Source organism: Balaenoptera acutorostrata, chromosome 7 (assembly GCF_949987535.1).
Source record: "Balaenoptera acutorostrata chromosome 7, mBalAcu1.1, whole genome shotgun sequence".
NCBI classification, from domain to species: Eukaryota; Metazoa; Chordata; class Mammalia; order Artiodactyla; family Balaenopteridae; genus Balaenoptera; species Balaenoptera acutorostrata.
This window is the reverse complement of record NC_080070.1, coordinates 7,224,558-7,231,908: the sequence shown is the minus strand read 5'-3', so window position 1 is coordinate 7,231,908 and position 7,351 is coordinate 7,224,558. Positions and strand designations below refer to the sequence as shown.

Sequence of the window (7,351 nt, the reverse complement as noted above, 5' to 3'; positions counted from 1 at the left end):
AAAAATAAATAAATAAATAAATAAAAATTAAAAAACATTCCATCATCTCTTCCTTTAAAAAAAAAAAAGCTTCAGTCTTTAGGCTTTAAAATAATAATCATAGAACATTATGAAAAATAATGTACAAAAATTTAAATCTATTTAACAAACCTGTACAAAGAACTTACCATGTGGCAGGCACTATTCTATATACTTTTAAAATACTAATTTATTTATCCTCACAACAACTCCACAAACTAGGTACTATTATTTCGCTCATTTCTATTATCATGCCCATTTTATATATGGCAAAACTAAGGCTGAGAGAGTTAAGTAACTTTGCCAAGGTCACTCAGTTACGATCTAGAATCTGAATCCATGCATCATGTTTTAAGAGTCCAAGGACTTTACGACTATGTTATGTGGAAATTTAGCAAGAACTTTTTTTTTTTTAATAAATTTATTTATTTATTTATTTATGCTGTGTTGGGTCTTTGTTTCTGTGCGAGGGCTTTCTCTAGTTGCGGCGAGCAGGGGCCACTCTTCATCGCGGTGCACGGGCCTCACTGTCGTGGCCTCTGTTGTTGCAAACAGGCTCCAGACGCGCAGGCTCAGTAGTTGTGGCTCACGGGCCCAGTTGCTCCACGGCATGTGGGATCTTCCCAGGCCAGGGCTCAAACCCATGTCCCCTGCATTGGCAGGCAGATTCTCAACCACTGCGCCACCAGGGAAGCCCTTAGCAAGAACTTTAAAAACACTACAACTTACCAAAGCTGACACAAGAAGAAACAGAAAAGATGAATAGTCCTCTAGTTTTAAACAGTAATTTTATTAAAACAGTTATTTGAAAGTTTCCCCCCAAAATTCAGATAAGGTGGTTTCACTGGTGAGTTTTATCACATACTTAATGCAAAATAACTCTATTTTTGCATAAAAACCTTTCTAAGAATAGAAAAGATGTATACATTGTACAACTTCATTTGTGAAGCTAGCACAACCTTGATATCAAAACCCAACAAGGATAGTATAAAAAAATGTATAGGCCAATCTCACTCATAAATATAGGTACAAAAAATTAAATAAATTATTATATAACTGAATCCACAAATATATGAAAATGATAGTGCTTCATGACCAAGCTAGTTTTATATCTGGAATGCAAAGTGTGTTTAATTTTACAAAAAGCAATTAAGTGTAATTCACCATGTTAATAGACTAAAGGAGAAAAATTATATTATTATCTCAATAGATACAAAAAAGAGGTGGTTTTGAGAACATTCTATGTTGATCCATGATAAAAAAAATTTTTTTGCAAACTAGAAATAGAAGGAAAATTCCTTAATCTGATAAAGACCATTTACAAAAAGTGTAACCCACAACATGTTTTTTTTTTAATAAATTAATTTTATTTATTTATTTTTGGCTGCATTGGGTCTTCCTTGCTGTGTGCGGGCTTTCTCTAGTTGCAGCCAGCGGGGGCTACTCTTCGTTGCAGTGCATGGGCTTCTCATTGCGGTGGCTTCTCTTGTTGCGGAACACAGGCTCTAGGCACGTGCGCTTCTGTAGTTATAGCACGTGGGCTCAGTAGTTGTGGCTCACGAGCTCTGGAGCACAGGCTCAGTTGTCGTGCACAGGCTTAGTTTCTCTGCAGCATGTGGGATCTTCCTGGACCAGGGCTCGAACCCGTGTCCCCTGCTTTGGCAGGCGGATTCTTAACCACTGTGCCACCAGGGAAGTCCACACAACATGTTCTTAATGGTGAAATGTTGAAAGCTTTTTATTTGAAATCAGAATAAAACAAGATATCTACCATCAACACCTTTTTTCAACATGATCCTGGTGGTTCTAGCCATTACGATAAGGTAAGAAAAAGAGATAAAATAAGGATTGGAAGGAAGAAATAAAAATTTCAAATTTCTTAGATGACATGGTCATCTATGTAGGAAATCTAAAAGAATCAACAAATAAATTATCAGAATTAATGAGTGTTTAGCAAGACTATCAGCATATACCCTCCATTCCCGTACCTCCATTTTCTCGGCAAAACTACAACTTTTAAAATGATACACTAGAAATTTCTGCATGCAAATTTTAAAACTCTAAAGTTAATCAATATCTTCATCTTCTTTCCCAACTACATAAAGACATTTTAATTCTTATGAGCCCTTTCCTAAAATATTATTGTTAGCTAGTATTTTAGTTCTATCTTTTTTTTAAATTTTATTTTTATTTATGGCTATGTTGGGTTTTCGTTTCTGTGCGAGGGCTTTCTCTAGTTGCGGCGAGCGGGGGCCACTCTTCATCGCGGTACGCGGGCCTCTCACTATCGCAGCCTCTCTTGTTGTGGGGCACAGGCTCCAGACGCTCAGGCTCAGTAGTTGTGGCTCACGGGCCTAGTTGCTCCGCGGCATGTGGGATCTTCCCAGACCAGGGCTCGAACCCGTGTCCCCTGCATTGGCAGGCAGATTCTCAACCACTGCGCCACCAGGGAAGCCCAGTTCTATCTTTTTTTAAAAAAAACCTTATAAATTAGACATTAGCACTGTGTTATATGGACAACGACTTTTAGATCTACTTGCGTATCTACCAATTTCTTTGTTCAACATTCCTTCTTGCATCTCAGACCTCCTATATGGAATCATTTTACTTTTCTCTGAAGTATATATTTTAGAATTTTCTTTAGTGAGCATCTGTTGGCCATAAACGCTCCGACAGCTTGTGTCTGTTCTCGAAGAATGGTTTGGCTGGGAGTAGAATTCTAAGTTGGCTGATATCTCCTCTCAACATATTGCTTGTGTTACTGCACTAGCTTCTGGCTTCCTTTGCAACTGTTGAGAAGTCAGCCAGCAGTTCAACTATTCTTCCTCTGTAGGTGATCTCAGATTTCTCTCTGGCTACCTTCGAAGGACAAAGTCCTCATCCCCAGCCGGGAGATCAACGTACATGCTGGATTGCGTGGTAGACCAGGGGAGGGGAGAGTGGGAAGATCAGAGGAGTGGGACAAACACATCATCTGAGCAGAGCTGCCTTGCTTGGGTCCGAAGGGTCTTCTCTGACTCTTTACCTGCTGCAGAAGCCAGATTCAGCAAGAGGAGAGGAAATTGGAACTCCCTTACCACGTTTAGTGACTAAAAGGGTAGAGGGCACCCAGATTTGAACTGGGGACCACTTGATCTGCAGTCAAATGCTCTACCCCTGAGCTATACCCCCTGCCACGTCAGTAAGGTCCAATTAACACCATTCCATGTGCTGCCCCAGTTGCCCCTTCAGAATGGGTTGGCTGAGTTGCCAGACCTGCTTTACTGCTAACTCATCTCCCTGCCTTAGTAGAAGCAACGGGCTGTTTTCTCCCACAGCTCACAGCCTCTCTACTGTCAGTGCTGGAGGAGGTATAACCTGGGGAGCATTCCCCGAAAGCTGGAAGGGTCTATAGTGACATCTCCATTGTGGTTTTTGTGCTGAGCACCTGAGACTCAAAGTCCCCACTGGCCTGGCCAAGCATGCAACACCTCGAAGATAGGACACAAATGGACCGGATATGGGTCAGAGCATACAATGCCACACCCTAGGATGCAGGCTGGCCTCTCTCCCGTTGCCCCAAATCTCCATATAGTCAACCCTTTCACTGTTGGGTGAGATGAACTGTCTGAAGAAATGATTGTCTCTAAGCCCCCAGTTCGCCTTTCTGTGCTCTGCCCTGTGCTGCTGGGTCTGGGACTCTGTAAACCTCTCTTATCCTTTGCCAGGTGGCTTCCTGGTTGGTCCTGCCAGCAGGGCTCTGGGGGGACACTGTTGGGCAGGAGCAGGAAGAAGCACTGTCCTTCCTGCCTACTGGGTTCCTGGCCGTGTCACCTGGCCGTGACAGTCCATCCCAGGGGATTGCCACCTGCAGTTTTGTGCTCATAGGGCCAGGTTTGTCATGTCACCTCAGGGACACTAGCACCTCCTTAGGGGTTGGGGTCCCGGATCCACAGAGACCCTCCCCAGGTTTGTAAGATTGAATAAGTTCATCCTCCTCCAGTTGTGTCCACAGCCCGGGAGTCAGAGCGGTTTCTTGCAGGTACTCCCTCCGTGATACTTAATCTTCCCTTTCACCCTTTCAGTCCTGTGATTTCCAATTGTTGTGGGTTAAATTGTGTCCCCATCCCCAAAAAAAGATGTGTTGAATCCTGGCCCCCAGTGCCTCGGAATGTGACCTTACTTGGAGAGGGGCATCAAAGATGTAATTAGTTAAGATGAGATCACAATGGAGTCAGGTGGACCCTTAATCCAATATGATGGAGTCCTTATAAGAAGAGGAGACACACAGGGAGAATGCAGCCCTGTGAACTTGGAGGCAGAGACTGGAGTGATGCACCTACAAGCCAAGGGATGCTGAGGATTGCCAGCAACCGCCAGAAGCTGGGGAGAGGCCGGGAAGGACCCTCCCCAAGAGCCTTCAGAGGGCGCCTGGCCCTGCCCATACCCGGATTCCAGACTTCTAGCCTCCAGAACTGTGAGACAATAAATGTCTGTTGCTTTAAGCCATCTATTCTGTGGCACTTTATCACAGCAGCCCTAAGAAACTGACACACAGATTAACAATTATTTATATTAAGTGCTTTCTGTTAAAATGACCAGTGCAAGTTTTGTCTCTGAACTGGACCCTGAAAAATACAGAAATTGGTACCATTGGGATCCCAGGAAACAGACCCTCAAAGAGGGTACTGGGGATGCATTTGGTCTTGTTCTTCATCTTCAAGGCAGGGCCAAGTGTCTGACAGGACCCTGAATCATAAGGGGTGGCCATCTAAGACGCTGTAAGCTCCACCCAGGCTCTCCTTTTGAGGGTGGTCTCTATAAGACACAATATTGTCAATTCAGTGCCCAAGGAGGAAAAAGGAACTTTCAAAGGGGAAACCTGGACTTGAACCAAGGACCTCTTGAGCTGCAGTCAAATGCTTTACCACTGAGCTATACCCCCAGCTAGCAATGGAAGTCTGTAATTAACAAACTTCTTTACACTTCCACTCACACACAGCCTGCCCATTCTGACTCAGCAGAGAGCTGTTAGTCCCACTCAATTGTACCTGTACCCCTTTATGCCACAACTATCCTCCTTTTCCAAAAAACACCATCATTTCTTGGCACCAGCTTGGAAGGTCACTGAAGGTTCTGTTTGGGACAACAAAGTCAGTACCTGGCTTGATATACAGGCAGAAGATGAAGCTCAGAGACTCATCGGCAGCTTTTCAGTTGAGACCACTTTCAAATAACGTATAAAGTGGGACGGAGATAAGCATCTCTCCCAGCTCACCTCCAAATTCCCCATCTGTTTAAGGCACTTGAACTTTCACATTGTTACTTTAGCCTTCTGCCTCACGTGTATCCTTCCCCGCACTGCTCACTTCTTCCTGTCTTTCCTTTGGCCATCCCCTGCCATCCACGACGACATCGATTTTCTAAATTTTTTGTTTCTTTGGATTTCTCTCTCATCGCCCAATCACTGTCTTTTGTGTCATTCCCCAAAGTGGTCCAGAGGCTTGGTTGATTCTAGGGCAGGTGTCGGGTTGATGGCAGAAGGACTCGGCATTAGTTAGATGTTGGTGCATAACAACATACCCCCCAAACTCAGCAGCTTAGAACAGTAAGTCTTTATCATATCGTGCAGTTCCAGAGATTCTGGAATCTGGGGGTGGCTTAGCTGGGTGGCTCTGGTTCAGGATCTCTCATGAGGTTGTGGATAAGATGTCAGCGGGGGCTGCATCATCTGAAGGTTCCACTGGGGTGGGAGGAGCCACTCCAAGCTGGCTCACTCACACAGATGTTGGCAGGAGGCCTCTATCCCCTGCTTGACGTATCCTCATGACATGGCAACTGGCTTCCCCCAGTGTCAATCTCATCCCCAAACACCCTCACAGACCCACCCAGAGTATTGTTTGACCAAGTATCTGGGCACCCCGTGGCCCAGTCGAGTTGACACACAAAATTAACCACCACATATATAAGCGTATAATTAGTTTTGTAAGATCTTACCAAACTGTTTTGCAGAGTGGTTGTACCATTTTACATTCCTAGCTGCAATATACAAGTGATCCATTTTTCCTGTATCCTCACCAGCATCTGGTGTTATCACCTTTTTCATTTCAGTCGTGCTGATAGGTGTGTGGTGACATTCCGTTGTGGTTTTAATGTGCATTTCCCTAATGGTTAATGACTTTGACATCTTTTCAAGTGCTTATTTACCATCTGTATATCCTTTTCTGTGAAGTGTCTGTTCATATTTTGTGCCCATTTTCTAATTGGTTTTTTTGGTTGAATTTTGGCAACTTTATGTATTTTAGATACAAGTCCCATTTTTAATACTTTCGCATTCAGTAACAGTATTTAGTATTGTTCTGTGTATCTTTTAAAAACCCAAACGGCATAATGCAAATGTATAGTTTTGCATCTTAAATTCTTTTGCACGTGACATCATATTTTTGAGAGTTATCTATGTTGTTCTTGTATCTGGTACATTGAACTTGTGGGACCCAAGAGATAATAATAAAAGCAACTTCATTTTTGCCTTTCACTGTCCCTTTAAATTTTCTCAGTGAGATATTTCTCTTGCCCAAGTGACTTTAATAATAACACTTAGGTAACAGTCTGAATTCGTAATTAAAATGTCCAGTCTCATGTAATAATCAATACTCTGAAATTGACTTCACTTTTTTTTGGGGGGGGGCCACACCGCACTGGACCTTAGTTCCCCGACCAGGGATCGGACCTAGGCCTTCAGCAGTGAAAGCGCAGAGCCCTAACCACTGGACCACCAGGGAAGTCCTGTGAAATCGACTTCAACTTCTCTCCACCCCTAGAAGTTGGAGAGTTGGGACATGGTCCTTCCTTTCTCTCCTCCATGGGCACTCATTCCCAGCACTTAGGGTGGGGAGGAGGAAGGGAGGGAGGAGAGGATGAGGAGAATAAGAAAGCTCCTCCTTGATCAGTACTGTCGTAAGGTAGGTTTGCTTTCCCTGGGCCTGGCAAGTGTTGGAAATTACTCCTCAGGCATTTCCTGGGGTTTCCTCCGAGGTCTCCATCGGGAACATTCGACTGCTCCCATTACCTGGCAAAGCATTTTTCTCCTGGCTTTCTGGGATCTGTGTCACACAAACTCTCTCTGTTGGGGTTCACGACCCATCCTCTTGCGCAGAGTTTGATTTGCTCCAAAATGGCTGTGTGGCCTGCGGGAAATACTCATGTGCCCTTTATTCCCACCCACTCTGGTAGCACAGGCCAGTTCCAAAGAGCGGCCGGCTCCTCTCCACCTGCAGAGTTTTGTGCTGGACACACCTCACTGCAAACCCCAACTCCAGGGCACGTGGACCAAGGCCTTCGGTGGACTCCGTGA

General features: G+C 44.3%; 2 non-coding genes across 2 annotated transcripts; both read right to left on the bottom strand.

The window, feature by feature from the left end:
* Positions 1-3,117: 3,117 nt before the first annotated feature.
* Positions 3,118-3,189, bottom strand: TRNAC-GCA (transfer RNA cysteine (anticodon GCA)). The gene has a single exon. It is a non-coding gene; the product is annotated as a tRNA-Cys (tRNA).
* A 1,681-nt stretch (positions 3,190-4,870) lies between these two features.
* On the bottom strand, positions 4,871-4,942 carry TRNAC-GCA (transfer RNA cysteine (anticodon GCA)). The gene has a single exon. It is a non-coding gene; the product is annotated as a tRNA-Cys (tRNA).
* Between the last annotated feature and the right edge of the window lie 2,409 nt (positions 4,943-7,351).